Source organism: Notamacropus eugenii, chromosome 5 (assembly GCF_028372415.1).
Source record: "Notamacropus eugenii isolate mMacEug1 chromosome 5, mMacEug1.pri_v2, whole genome shotgun sequence".
Taxonomy (NCBI): domain Eukaryota; kingdom Metazoa; phylum Chordata; class Mammalia; order Diprotodontia; family Macropodidae; genus Notamacropus; species Notamacropus eugenii.
The window spans coordinates 453,704,165-453,719,017 of NC_092876.1; the positions used below are offsets into that span (position 1 = coordinate 453,704,165).

Genomic DNA, 14,853 nt, shown 5'->3' on the forward strand with positions numbered 1-14,853 from the left:
GCTCTCCTTGTCTCATGACCAGCCTATAGCAATGGTGCACTGGTTGTTCTGCCTTCCACTTCCCTGTCCACTCCAGGTTATCCTTTGCCCAGCTGTCAACTTGATGCTCCTAAAGCAAGTCTGATCCTACAGTGCCCTCGTACACTTACCTCATGTAATCAACATTAGTGACTCCCTATCGTAGGGGCGGGGAACCTGCGGCCTTAAGGCCACATGTGGCCTTCTAGGCTCTCAAGTGTGATCTTTTGACAGTTGTTGTGTAAGGTCACATGCTGGTATCCCCAAAGCTTAGTAGAGTGCCTGACATATGGTAATTGTTTATTAGCTGTTAAGTGCCTGCTTGACTAAGAAAGAATATTAATTGGAGTTACAAACATCTTCAGTAACTAAGGCTGCCACATGTGGACTCAAGGCCATAGGTTCCTCCCTGCTGCCCCATCACCTCCACGATTAAATATAAAATTCTTTGCTGTTTGGCATTCAAAACCCTTCATAACCGCACCCACCCCCTTTTAGTCTTCTTACACTTAGCTCATCACCAGGTATTCTTAGATCTGGCAACACTGGCCTCCTTGGTATTCTTTGAACAAGATATTCCATTTCCTTACTCCATGTATTTTCACTGATTGTCATCCCTGCCTGGAATTTTCTTCCTCCTCATCTCTACTTCCTGGCTCCTCTGACTTCCTTCCAACTGAAATTCACCTTTGTGAGAAGCCTTTTCTGATACTTCTTAATTCCAGTGCTTTCCCTCTGTTGATTATCTCTGAGAAATACTGTGCACAGCTTGTTTGTACACAGTTGTTTGAATATTGTCTCTTCCAAGACTTCTTTTACCTCTTGAAATGGCCTTCTACGTGGTCATTTCCCTGTTACTTAATCCTAAATGTGCTCTTCCAGGCTGTCCTTCACTCAGTTGTCAAACTGGCCTTCCTAAAGCACAGTACTGACCATATCATTCCTCCTTCCTCCATGTAATCAATGCCAGTGTCTGGTGGCTCTGGTATCCCCAGAGCTTAGCATAATGCCTGGCACATGGTAGTCGTTTATTAACTGTTAGATGCCTGACTAAGGAAAGACAGTAATTGGAGTTACAAATGAACAGATTGCTTATACTGGATCATAGATTTAGAACCGTTAAGGGATCTTAAGAACTCATTGAGTCTAATCCTCCTGTTTTACAGACAAGATACTGCATTTCACCACGTAATCACTGCATATTTTACGCCATTTTTTTTTTTTGCAAAAGTGTGACCATTATATGAAGCTTTTGTTTAAAAAATGTGCCAATATTACTTAAAATCATTTGTTACTAAACTGTATTGCTTGGCAGGTGAACTATACAGTTTCACTAGCTTGAGAATATGCAAGTCTTACGATATCACATGACTTACTCATGGTAGCTTTGCCTGCTGCCTGCTCCCCTTGCACCTATGGCTCTTCATTGGGTTGAGTAACAATACCATTAGTACTACAGTTCTCTAAACAAACCACGCAAATTAGTTTTCAGAAATATGCTGACAATGTACATGTGCTGAGAATTCTAGGTTTGCAGATTGCCATGGGCGAGAGATAACTGTGTATCCATATGCCTCTGGTGACCACTCTGCTGCTCTGCCTCACTTTTGAGTGGCATGACAAATGGAATTATACCATGTGACAATTACTTGATTATAAACCAATTTTTGGGCTGAAAAACCAGGGTATGACAATTATATGCTAAAATGCAGTAACTGAGGCACAGAAAGGTTATGTGACTTGTTCAGTAACTATCTGAGGCAGGATTTGAAGCCAGATCTTCCTGACTCAAAGTTCAGGGCTCTATCCATTATGCTATATTCTTTTAATATACATTATGGAAAGGGTTATAGTAGCCAAAGATGAGACTTTATGGAATGTATTGTGGAAATCACAATTGACCTGGCTGTAACATAATGATCCTTGGGTTGAGGAAGCATTCACCAGAAAGGGAGAATTGTAGTGACTATTTAGAAGTTTCTGTGTCTCCTTTATGTTGTTTTGCATTTTCGGAGGACTGTCCTATATTTGACATGCATTGTTATTTTGGATTGTTGCATGGGAACTGAGAACCTTTTTAGCTTCAGTGGAAATCTAGACCACAAGCTATAGTCTGAGGTTCCCAGAGGAAATTATGTACGGAAGAAATCAAATCAACCAACGGACAAGCATTTAAGTCTTTATTATGTGCCGAGTATTATGCTAAGCTCTGTGGTTATAAAGTTCTTTCCCTCAAGGAGCTTACATTTTAATGAGGGAGACAAGATACACATAAATATATTCAATATGCAAACAAAGGAGAAACAAGGTAACCTTCGTGGAAGGCTCTAAATGGGAAAACTGGGAAAGATGTTCTTCAAAAAGTAGCACTTGAGTCTTAAAGGAAGCTCGAAATGTTAAGGGTTGGAGATGAAGAGAGAGCATTCCTAGCATGGTGGATGGTCAGTGCAAATTCATAGATTCATATGAGAAAAAGTAGAAAGGCCAGTCTGGTTTGAACATAGAAAAAACGTAGGAGAGAAATATATAAGAAGGTTAGAAAGAGAGGAAGGGGCAGCCTATGGACATTTTTAATTTGATTCAAGAGATAATTCCATTGAAACTTATGGAACAGGAAGATGGCATGGTCAGCCCTATGCTTTTAAGAAAATCACCTTGTTGGCTGTATGGAGGATGGACTGGAGTCAGCAGAAACAATGCAAGGAGACGAGTTAGAACGCTCTTACAATCTAGGCAAGATGTACAGAAATCCTGAATTAGAATGGTAGGTGTGTGAACGGAAAGAAGAGGACATTTCGGAGAAATGCTGTGGAAATAGAAATGGCACAATTTGGCAACATTATATATATATATATATGTATATATATATGTATATATATATGTATATATATATGTATATATATATACAGATAGATAGATAGATAGATAGATAGATATAGATGTATATATGGAATGAGGCAGAGTGAAGACTCAAGTATGAAATTGAGGTTGTAATTCTGGGTGACTAGTAGGATGGAATTAGTGAAATTTAGAAGTGGAGTAGATGAATATTAAGGGAAAGTGAAATAAGAGGAAAAAGGGAGGTTTGTGGTAAATGGCCTCAATTTTGGGGGGTCAAGTATGAGGTGAGGTTCTCAACTGAAAATGAAGGAGTACCATGGAAAGCATTAGGAGAGAAGATGAAGTCTGTAATAGCTGCTGAGGAGAATCAGATAATGAATCAACTGGAAAACGGTAGGAAAAATATAAATTTATAATGGGTACAGTCAACAAAATGTTGTGACTTCCTGTAACTCTGTTCAGGAAATTTAAGTAGGAACAAAGAAGACAGGAGGTGGGGAGTAATCCAGTGTTGGAATTTGGGAAGCATGAATGGTAATGGGACAAAGGATTATGGGATTTGAGGGTGGAAGACAGTGGAGGGTTGATTTGGTTGCCTAAAGGTTCAATATTGGGAAGGATGGAGAGCATAGTCAGAGCAGGGACTTAGTAAAGTCCTGAAGGGACTTTGGAAGACCTCCTAATAGAGAAGAATTTGTTTAAGAATAGTAAGGCATATGAAGAGATGTAATGACAAAAAATAATGGTTGGTAAAGGAATATTTTAGAATTTTTTATTTAGAAATGTAGAAATATTTAGAAAATTTTAGAATTTTTTAACACAGAAATAGAATTGTGAATGATGGCAAGATCAAGGAAATGATCATCTTTGTGTGTTATCGAAGTGGAATAGAGAAGTAGATTATGAGAGTTAAATAATTCAAAGAACTGGAAAATTACAATATATATGTTGAAATTGCTAGTATGAAGTCAGAAGTCTGAGTTAAGAGGAAAATTGTAGCCCAGGCCCTGAACCCATTAAGGAAAGAGGAAGAATATCCAGAGTTGGGGTAGGCGTGGGGGTGGGGAGGTCAGTAGATAATTGTTGCCAGGATCTGAATTGGGTTATAAACTTGAATAAAATGAACCTTTATTCAGATGCATGGAAAGAGAATATGGAATGTCTCATATGGCAGAAAGCTAGCGGCATAGTTTAACTGCAATTTAATATTATTAAACTTCTATTCTGATGTCTCAATGTGATGTGGAGGTGACCCTGGGATCTCAAGGATATTCCATTGGAATACAAACTCTGGTTAGTCCAAACTAAGCTGGAGAGACTCCAAGAACATCTAACTTAAAGCTTAGCTAAGCTTAGGATGTTCATCATCTGATTGTCTGTAGTGTGACAAGTATTTTGGCTCTCTCAAGGAAGGGAGAGATTGTGACCTACATTAGCACACAATACACCAATAAAACCAGAGACCCTTGGAGTTTTACAATAAGTATCACTTAATGTATATTTATGTCACCAAAACAGAAGGATTAAGCCTTACTACATAGATTAATCATCTTCATAAAAATTTATAAAAGTGACAAAGTAGCCATGTAGACTAATAATTTTTGATATTTTCTTTATAATCTTTTTTCCCCCCAGAGGGAGGAGACCTTTGATCTCCAGTTTGGGGGAATCATTTTAAGATATTTTGAAGATCAATTCCTGAGTACCTTTAAATTTGCATTTCCTTTATTATGGATTTCCTAAGTATATGTATGGTCTCATCTAGGTTCTTTTTTCAACTTTATCCTAAATACCATTGTAATATCCTAATGCCATGAATTAAGCACTAAGGTAGCACAGTCTAAATGGGATGATTTCACTGTCACTAATGGTGAGAATGTGTGTGTTCGTCCTTCGTGCCATCAGTGAAATAATGACATGACTTGCACTTGACTTTGTTTTGAGTGAGAGAGGGCTGTTCAGGTCACCAGCCTCACTTCTCCTCCAGAGCCATCTGAATCCAGTGACTAGATATTCATCAGCATGACCAGAGAGGACCCAGGATGAGGCAGTTGGGGTTAAGTGACTTGCCCAAGGTCACACAGCTAGTGAGTGTCAAATGTCTGAGGTGAAATTTGAACTCAGGTCCTCCTGACTCCTGCACTGGTGCTCTATCCACTGCACCACCTAGCTCCCCCATGACATACGGATGACCATATACATCATTTCTTTACTCATGATCTTATTGGAAAAGCATCAAACATTTCTCCATTACACACAGTGCGAGCTTTTGGTTTTAGATAGATAATATTTGCACATTAAGGAAAGTGTCACTTATTTCCATGCCTTTTAATATTTTAAACACAAATTAGTGCTATATTTTGTTGAAGAAGTTTTCTTTATTTATTGATAAAATCATTCAATTTGTATTCTTTTTACTATTAATATGATCTATAAGGTTTGTTGTTTTCCTAAATCTAAACTAGTACTGTATTTTTATAATAGATCTAGCCTAATCGTAGAGAATATATACACAAACACACACATATTTGCTATAACCATGTTGCTAATATTTTATTCAATATTTTTCAACAACATTCATTAGTAAAATTGGTCTATAGTTCTCTCTCTCTCTTTGGTTATAAATACCATATTCGTTGAACAGAAAAAGTTTGGTAAGGAATTTTTATCTCAATTTTTAAAAATTATTCAGTCAGAGATCAGATGGTTTTTAAAAGTTTAATAAAATTTATAATTCCATTTGGCCCATAATTAAAAAAAAATGTTAGTTCATTTGTGGCTTATTTGATTTCTCTTTTGGAGATCAAGTTATTTAAAATCTCTCTTGTTCTGTTAAATATGAATATTTTACATTTTTATAGATATTCACGTATTTCATTTAAATTTTCTTTTTTTCCATTTAATTCATAATAAGAGACTCCAACAATTTCTTTCATTTTATCTTCTTATATTATACATTCTCTATCTTTAGTTTTAATTTTGTAAATTATTTTCTCTCTGTCTCTCAAATTAGTTACTCTTTACTCTTTTTGGTCTTTAAAAATATCATCTGTTTTTTTCCTTGCTTTCAACTTTTATTTATCTTAATCAATTAATTAATCAGCAAGCATTAGTTAAGTGACATACAGTTTCAGGTACTAAAAATACAAAATCAATAATTTAACAAGTTTTTGTTAAGGACTAGCCCCTGCCCTCAATGTTTTACATTCTATGGGGAATAAGGAAGAAGGCAGTATATAACTTATTTACTGATAAGTAATGATAGGATATATAGACAGTTAGGTGACACACTGGATAGAGGGACTGACCTTGAGGCAGGAAGACTCATCTTTGTGAGTTTAAATCCAGCCACAGAAATGTACTAACTGTATGACCCTGGGAAAGTCGCTTAACCCTGTTTGTCTCACTTCCTCATATGTAAAATGAGCTGGAGAAGGAAATGGTCAAACCACTCCAGTATCTTTGCCAAGAAAATCCCAAATGGGGCCACAGAGAGTCAGACACAGTGGAAATGACTCAACAGTAACAATGACAGATGGGATATATGCGAAGCAATTTTTTTTGGGAAGTGTACTAATCAGGAAAGGCCTCTTAAAGGAGGTGACAAAAGGGGGAGATGAGGACAGGAAAGTGGTATAGAAATGGGAGACATATTGAAAGGCACAAAGGTGGAGATGAAACTTGCATGGGAAACAACAAGAAGTCCTAGAATACGTGAGGGTCGGTATATGTAATCAGCATAGCAAGATAGTGGAATGGCTGTAAATGCCAAAGGATTTTTCATTTTAACACAAAATAGGGAGGCAATGAAGCTTTCCAAGTAAGGATTATATCTATATTATATCTATGTTTCAATTTAGGGGATGTCCATCAATTGGGGAAAGACCAGACAAGTTGAGGTATATAATTGTGTTGAAATGCTATTGTGCTATAAGAAATGAAGGGATGGTTTCAGAAAAAAGATGATTTCAGAAAACAAGCCTTGAAAAATTTAGATGAACTGATGCAAAGGAAAATGAGCAGAACCAGGAGAACATTGTACACAGTAACAGCAGTGTTGTATGGTGATCAACTATGAATTACTCAGTGATTTTCAGCAATGCAGCCATCCAAAACAGTTCTGAAAGACTTATGATGAAAAATGCTATATACTTCTAGAGAAAGAACTGGTGGAGTGTAAATGGATATCAAAGCATACTTTTTAAAAACTTTATTATTGGGTTTTTTTGGTCTTCATTTTCTTTTGCAACATGATTAATATGGAAATATTCTGTGTAACTGCACATGTATAATCTATATCAAATTACTTGCCTTCTCAATGAGGGGCAAGGGAAAGGAGAAAGGAAAAGAATATGGAACCTAAAATTCTAAAAATGAGATAAAATTTGTTTTGTTTGTATGTAATAAAGAAAAAATTAAATAAAAATTAAAAGTAAAAAAAGAATATCTATGTCTTAAGATTACTTTATTCACGAAGGATTGGGATCAAGCAAGACAGGTGGAGGACACCCAGTTTGTTTGTGCTAAAACTTGTCAGAGTTCTTCCAAAATGTGTTGTCCAGCACTGAATAGATGTGGTCTGGCTGGAAGCAAAATCAGTCAGTCCATGAGCATTTATTAAATGCCTGCATTCGACAGACATTGTGTTAAGTGCTAGGGATGATCAAAAAAGGGCAAACTCCCCGTCTCCAAACGAGTTTTTCTGCTTTCGAGGAGATCATAGTCTAGTGGGAGAGACAACATACAAACAACTATGTAGAAATAGAACTAGGGAGAAGGTACTAGCATTAATGGGAATTGGAAATGGTACAAGAAATGACTGTCTCCTTTGTTATGGACACGGTTTCTACGAATAGGCCTAATATCAGGTTAACTTTGTTGGTTTCCAGGCCATGTGGTTGACTCATTTGAGTTTGCATTCCAGTAATTCATCCAAATCTTTTTCCCATGAAGCATGTGTTCCTTATTCTCTACTTGTTTACTTCAAATTAAAAGCCTTCTCTAGTCACCTATTGTCTTCCTAGTTTCTCTGGTTCTGTAGAAAGGCTTACCTAGCACTGTCCCTGGAGTTCATCTTCAGTTTTAAGATAAGCCAGCTTTCAGAAATGCTATCTATCTTATAAATAAGTTGCTGAGAAAAGTCAATGTTGATAGATGTTCCTGGAAGATAGAATTAAGAGCCAAGATTGAGTTCTCTGAAAATTCATCAGGCAATATTCTTAATTTTCTAAAAATGAGTTTTTCATACCCATTTTCCTTGCTAGCTAATAGGTAGTACCATATGGCAAGAGTAGATGAAAAGATAAGATTTTTGTTAAAGAATATAATCTCTTGAAATTCACAATTTTCTCCTAAGGGAAACCAGTTAGGGAACAGCCAAGGAAATGATTCCATTTGAATATGAGAGGAAGTGTTGAGAATCTATTGAATTGTTCTTGTTTGCCTGTTTCTATTTTTTGTCCTTTTACTCAGTCTGCTCTCATATTACTTCCTTTCATATACTCTGTGCTTCAGCCAAACTGGGCTAATCACCATTCCCCAAAGTTTTCCCACCCTTTCCTGACTCTGTGTCTTGCTTACAATGTCCACTAAGCCTGGGATGTACTTTACTCCTATTTTCACCATTTGGAATCCCCCACCCCTTTAAGACCTCCCCCATGAAGCCTTCTCAGATTCTCCTAGCTAGAATTGATCTTGCTACCTTTTGGATCCTTCTAGTTCATCCACTTCTCAGAGTCTATTTTTGCATTACAGTTATTTATCCCTTTGTCTCACCTTCCCTGAATTTTAAATATATTAAGAACTGGGACCTCATCTCATTGTATCACACACAACACCTAGCATGGAAGGTGCTAAATAAATGTTTGCTGGCTTCAATACATTAGCAAATGGTGTAAAGGAGCTGTAGTCATAGTCCTACTTACTCTCACTGAGACCAAAGCTGTACCAGAGACTGGCAACAAAGGGAGTGCTATGAAAAGAAGTGAACTAGTCTGCTGTGTGAGCTGCAGAGCACAACCTCAGCCGCTTGTCTCTCTCCTCCTCCATCATCTTCCCTCTACCCCCATCACCAACTCTATTTTTTTGGATTCATTTGGATATTAGACAGACCCTTCTAGGGTTCATTCTTTTTGCCTCCTGCCTACTTTTGGAGGTCCAGGCACCAAGATTTGGGTACATACAAACCTTTGACCTTCATTTTAGAAGAGGATCAGTAGTATCTCAGGGTGATATCTTGACTTGTGCATGAATTGGATTTAAATGAAGCAGAGCTGCACCAAGTTAGCAGCCTCACTCTCTCCTCCAGAATCATCCAAGTCCAGTGAAGGGACATAAGTCAGGACAACTTGTGCTGACCCAGGATGCAGTAGGTGACCTTGACTTCTTCAATGTTTGACCAAGGTCTAAGCATTTCACACACTTGCTTCAGCTGCCTTCATGGCCATTGGAACAAATTGTCCTCATCCACCCATTCCACTAGGGGAAGTCTTCATAAGCTTGGGGTGGATACCCTGCAAACTCACAGACCTAGTTTGTGGTCCATGGTTGGTTTCCCTCAAGTAGGTTTAGCCAGTCTGCTGAGAGAGTTTACTGGGGCAGGATGGCTGCACATGCTATAGCTTCTTGAAGCCACGGGTGAGATTGAGTGCCAGATGGACACCAAAGGTGGATAAGAAGCCCTCATACCAGGCCCTAGTGCTCCTTGAGCAACCATATGCCTCTAAGGAATATATGTAGATGGTTATAGAACCAATTCAATCTTAAGATCTGAAAGACCTTAGAAGTATACCAACTGGGGATGTATTAATCAGTTCTGCCTCCATCTGTCTCTGTCCACTCACATGTCCATTTTAGTTTAAGTCCTTATCACCTGGACTGCTACCATAGATAGCTTCCTACTTGATTTTCATTTAGGTACCCAAATCAGCTTGATAAATACAGGTCTCACTGTGTCTCTCCTCTGCCCAAGAAGCTTAAGTAGTTTTGCCTCTAAGATAAAATGCAAACTCTTTTGTCTGGCATTTAAAGTCCTTTATAACCTGTTTACATTCTACTCTTCCAAACTGATTCACAGTACTCTTTCAAACACTCCGCATTCTGGCCCAACTTGCCTGTTTTCTATACCTCAAACCTGACATTCAATGCTCTACTTTTATATCTTAGCACAAATTGTTGTGGAAATGCCCTCCTTCCTTGCCTTAACTTCCTAGAGTCCTTAGTTTTCTTCAAGGCTTGTCTCAGTCGCTACTTCCTAAAGGAAGACTTTCTTGAATCCCTTATGTGTTAGTACTTTCTCCTTTGTCAAGTTATATTGTATTTAATTATCAGTGCTAATGTATATTCCCAGGAGAATATTTGGACTGTGTGAGCCGACTGTTTTTCAGTTGGTCGATAAATATTAACCCCTGTTATGTGCTAGCCATTCAAAGAAAGGTAAAAGGTAGTCTCTGTTCTCAAGAACCTCACAGTCTAATGGGGAAAACAACGTTTAAACAACTACGTACAAACAAACCTTATTACGGGACAAATTGGAAATAATTAATAGAGGGAAGGCATTAGCATTAAGAGGGATTGAGAGAGGCTTCCTGTAGAAGGTGGATTTTAGCTGGGACTTGAAGGAAGCTGGGGAAGCCAAGAGGTGGAGATGAGGAGAGAGAACATTCTAGGCATGGGGACAGCCAGTGAAAAGACCCAGAATCAGAAGATGGAGCTTTTTGTTTGAGGAACAGCAAGGGGGCCAATGTCATGGGACTGCAGAGTATGTGAGAGAAGTGGGTATAAGTTATAAGAAGACTGGAAAAATAGTGAATTCAGTTTTGTACATGTTGAGTTTAAGATGACTACATGACATCCAGTTCAAGATGTCCAATAGGCAGTTGGAGATACAAGACTGGAGGTCAACAGAGAGGTTAGGGCTGAATCAGTAGATTCGAAAATCATCAGCCTAGACATGATAACTGAATACATAGGCACAGATGAGATTACCAAGTAAAATAGTATAGACCCAGTGGCTCTCAATCTGAACCTGAGGAAGAGAAGGAAAAGACTGTTTTCATCTGTCTAGGGTCTCATCAGTTAGCTAACCCATGGAAAGCTAATGCACACAAAGTTATTGAGAGACTGTGCAACTTTCCTGTTTACAAAATAACCCCACAGAATGGAGTAGACCCCATCAGTGTTATTTATTTACAACCACCTGTTTCCCATAGGAGAATTAGTTGGATTTTCTAGTGATCAGGCAGAGAGAACTGATTAAAACTCACATAGAAAGAGGTTGAGAAAAAAAGAGACCATCCACCAGCTGTACAAAAAACTTTTGGACCCAGATATGGTGATGCATTCAGTGAAGAAAACTGTGTATTATTAGAGGATAGGAAAACTAAACCCAAAAGCAACTCTTTCCCTGCCCAAAACTGCTACAGAGACTCCTAGGGTGGAGATTCAACCAACAAGAGCTTAAAAATATTGATAGTCAACCTGGAATGGTTGCTGTCCCAGGTGTAAACATATGAGTCTGTAATGATTCTGATGATTAGCCCATACCAACCGTGAGCTCTGGTATAGGAACAGAGAGATCAGTCAGTAACAGAACTAGATCTATTAGACCAGTCACTAGTTTAAGTTAGGATGCCACAGGTAAATCTGAAGATATGGTTGTACAGATATCCAGGCAACCATATCAGAGACTGCCTACATGAAAAGTGCCTCGAATGTAACTGCATGTTTACTGCAGTATCTATGAAATATTTCATGTTTGGATATGCATATTTTTAATTTTGCTATTAATATAATATTTTATATTATGTTCATGCTATGGGAACATCAATTTGTTAATTGTGCATGTGTGCCTTTGCTTACAGGTAAGTTGTGAGATATACATACATATCTGTCTGTGGTTCTTGGCATATGCATATAAGTGCTTTTTGATAGTTACAGCAAGCTTTGCTTTGTTAGTAAAGCCTATTGCTTTTGGTTGATTGCTGCATACTATGCATATACATGTACCTTCAGAATGTACGTGTGCTATGTCCTTTATGTAGTTGGGCATGGTGTCATTGTGTTACCATATGTATTTATTTTATTTCAGTTTCAGCAGTACTGAAAATTGTTTACCTTGGATGCCAGGAAAAGCATCTTTGTTGTTTTAAGGCACTGATGGCTGTGTTTATACTACATGCTTACAAGTTTTGACTTGACCTGGTTTGCTTTTGCAAGGAATTGCAAAGAGTTTCAGCCCAGAGGAGGAATGTAACCCTAATTCCCAAGTCCACTGGTACAAGACTCTTTCCTTATTGGAGTACATTAATGCTCTGCACTTATGCGAAGGGTGGAGTGAAGTTGGCAAGAATAGAAGAGAGAAGATAGAAGATGTTAACCTCACTTCAGGTGGTTGAAGGAAAAGACTAGGAAGAAGCTGAAATGAGAGGAGGTAGCTCCATCATGTGCCTGTCCCCAGCTTGCTACACTAGAGACTCCAGGGAATTTCTTTTTCAGTATGTTTCCCCAGCAGGTAGCACAGCTTATAAAGTGAATAAATATTTGTCAAATTGAAAATGTTTATTGTGCTGCTCAATGGACTCTTGAGTAGCCACTTGAATAATCCTCTCATTATCTAATGTCCCTCTGTGTGTTCAGATGACCCTGAGTTTTCAAAAACCATGTCAGTGGAGCAAAAGCTCTCAATGGTCTTACTGATGCTTGAAAGGCTTCAAGTATGGATTGAGTGATGGACTCTGTATTGTCTATTTATCTCTCTCTCTCTCTCTCTCTCTCTCAGATGGAGTAGAAGCAGGGACCTGCTACAGCTCTCTTCCCAAGCTCCCCCAAAACCTGTAAAATGACTCTAAACACAAAATGACAGACTGAAACAAATTTCCAGCCCAAGACAATCTAGAAGGCTGACAGGAAGGCTCTATTGCTGAGCTGGAAACAGAGCACAGGTTGACACTCATGCTGGTGTGGACTGAATAGGAGCAGGCCTTAGAGGACTGAATTGCTGATTAGCTGCTGTGGGTTCCAGACTTCTCATCCCACAAACACTAAAGACAGCCTCAAAGGTCAGTGAGAAGAGTCTCTCACCTGGCAGAGAGGGGAGTCCCAGGATGGCTGCAGCCACTGCTGAAGCAGAGACTGCTTCTGGAGCCCTCCACTTAACAAAGCTCAAATGTCAAGTAACTGACTGGGAAAATGAGCAAATGGAAAAATAAAGAGACTACAGATTCTTACTTTCTCAGGGAAGAAGTATTTTCTTATATCACTGGTGACAAGGAAGATCAAAACATACAACCAGAAGAAAACAACAAAGCCAAAGCTCCTCCATCCAAAGCCTCTAAGAAAAAATATGAATTGGTCTCAGGTCATGGAAGAGCTCAGAAAGGATTTTGAAAATCAAGTAGAGGTAGAGGAAAAATTGGGAAGAGGAATGAGAGTGAAGCAAAAAAATCATGAAAAATGAGTCAACAGCTTGCTGAAGAAAATAATACCTTTAAAATTAGACTAATCCAAATGGCAAAAGAGGTCCAAAAAGCCAATGAAAAGAAGAAAGCTTTAAAAAGCAAAATAAGCCAAATGGAAAAGGAGGCCTAAAAACTCACTTAAGAAAATAATTCTTTTAAAATTAGAATGGAGCAAATGGAACCTAATGACTTTATGAGGAGTCAAGAAATGATTAAACAAAGCCAAAAGAATGAAAAAAATAGCAGACAATGTGAAGTATCTCATTGAAAAAAACAATTGACCTGGAAAATGGATCCAGGAGAGATAATTAAAAAATTATTGGACCACCTGAAAGCCATGATAAAAAAAAGCACTTAGACATTGTCTTTCAAGAAATTATCAAGGAGAACTGCCCTGATATTCTAGAACCAGAGGGTAAAATAGAAATGGAAAGAATCCACTGATCACCTCCTGAAAGAGATCCCAAAAGGAAAACTCCTAGGAACATTGTAGCCAAATTCCAGAGTTCCCAGGTTAAGAAGAAAATATTGCAAGCAGCCAGAAAGAAACAATTCAAGTATTGTGGCAACACAATCAGGATAACACAGGACTTAGCAGCTGCTACACTAAGGAATCAAAGAGTTTGGAATATAATATTTCAGAGGTCAAAGGAGATAGGATTAAAACCAAGAATCACCTACCCAGCAAAACTAAGTATAATACTTCAGGGGAAAAATGGAACTTCAGTGAAATAGAGGACTTCCAAGCATTCTTGTTGAAAAGACCAGAGCTGAAAGTTTGATGTGCAAATACAAGAATCAAGAGAAGCATGAAAAGGTAAATAGGAGAGAGAAACCATAAGGGGCTTATTAAAGTGGAAGTGTTTACATTCCTACATGGAAAAATGATATTTGTAACTCATGAAACCTTTCTCAGTATTAGGATAGTTGGAGGGAATATATATTTTATATATACATATACATATATATTACATATATGTGTATGTATATGTATGTATGTATGTATATATGTGTAGACAGAGAGACAGAGAGAGAAAAAGAGAGACAGAGAGAGACAGGGAGGAGCACAGGGTGAGCTGAATATGAAGGGATGATATCTAAAAAAGAAAATTAAAGATTGAGAGGAATGTACTAGGAGAAAGGGAAAGGGTGAGGTAGACTGTAGCAAATCATCTCACATAAAAGAGTCAAGAAAAAGCTTTTACAATGGAGTGGAAGAAGTGGAAGGTGAGAGGGAATAAGTGAGCCTTTCATCAGATTTGGCTTCAGGAGAGAATAATATACATACTCAATTGGGTATGGAAGTTTATCTTACCTTACAGGAAAGCAAGGGGGGAGGGGATAAAAGAGGGGGGAATAATAGAAGGGATGGCACATTGGGGGAAGGGGTAATTGGAAGCAAATATGTTGGTAGAGGGACAGGTCAAAGGAGAGAATTGAATAAATGGAGGGTGGAACAGCATAGAGGGAAATATAGTCTTTCATAACATCGCTGTTATGGAGGTATTTTGCATGACCACACATGTATGACCTTTAT

The 14,853-nt window shown here is 38.1% G+C and overlaps 1 long non-coding RNA gene across 1 annotated transcript in view; it reads left to right on the top strand.

Moving 5' to 3' along the window:
• Window positions 1–14,853, top strand: part of LOC140507233 (uncharacterized) — an 82,412-nt gene that overhangs the window by 66,572 nt on the left and 987 nt on the right. The window contains exon 4 of the long non-coding RNA XR_011968254.1: window positions 12,638–14,133. This is a non-coding gene — a long non-coding RNA (uncharacterized lncRNA). The remainder of the gene's footprint in view (window positions 1–12,637; window positions 14,134–14,853) is intronic.